At 38.5% G+C, this 730-nt stretch overlaps 1 non-coding gene across 1 annotated transcript; it reads left to right on the top strand.

Annotated features, from left to right (window-relative positions):
• The first annotated feature begins 377 nt into the window (after positions 1-377).
• LOC118712015 lies at positions 378-481 on the top strand. Its single transcript, XR_004985940.1, has one exon. It is a non-coding gene; the product is annotated as a U6 spliceosomal RNA (small nuclear RNA).
• The last annotated feature ends 249 nt before the right edge of the window (positions 482-730 follow it).

The following is a 730-nucleotide window of genomic DNA, read 5'->3' as shown; positions in this document are numbered from 1 at the left end:
TGATAGCCACCAAATAACATGACCTGAATTTAGAGCAGTATTTTTCATTATGGTGAAGTTTTAATTTAAATATTCAGCCTGGCAGGTTTGATTCAGTGTTTGAGCATCAATCTATGCCTCAAGAGATCACAGATTCAATTCTCGGTCAGGACACATGCTCATGTTGAGGGCTCTGATCCCCAGTAGAAAGCATGCAGGAGGCAGCCAATTGATATTTCTCTTTCACAGGTGTTCCTCTCTTTCTCCCTCTCCCTCTCCCTCTCCCTCTCCTCCCTCTCCCTCTCCTTCTCTTTCTCTCTAAAAAATAAAAAATTAAAAATTAAATAAAAATATATTTTTTAAAATATGCAAACAAACATTCAAAGATGGCTCATTTTGTACTTGCTTGGGCAGCACATATACTAAAATTGGAATGATACAGATATTAGCACGGCCCCTGCACAAGGATGACACCCAAATTTGTGAAGTGTTCCATATTAAAAAAAAAAAAAAAAAAAAAAAAGGCTCATTTTATGCAAGGAAAGAATTAACTAGGTGCTGTGAAAACGACAAAAATAAAGAAAACTGCTCCCTGTTGTCAAGGGCTTCAGTGGGAGGAAGGCAACCATAATCACATACAGTTCTATAATGCTCTCTATATATCACCACAACATAGAGAAGGTCTGGAGAAGAGATGTGTCTTGGTCACATGACCACCTACAGAGCTTAAGAGAGGCAGAGCCACAAGTAC

Source organism: Pipistrellus kuhlii, unplaced genomic scaffold (assembly GCF_014108245.1).
Source record: "Pipistrellus kuhlii isolate mPipKuh1 unplaced genomic scaffold, mPipKuh1.p scaffold_m20_p_8, whole genome shotgun sequence".
In the NCBI taxonomy this organism is placed as follows: Eukaryota; Metazoa; Chordata; class Mammalia; order Chiroptera; family Vespertilionidae; genus Pipistrellus; species Pipistrellus kuhlii.
Note: the sequence above shows the minus strand (reverse complement) of the source record. Positions and strands in the feature narration are given on the sequence as shown.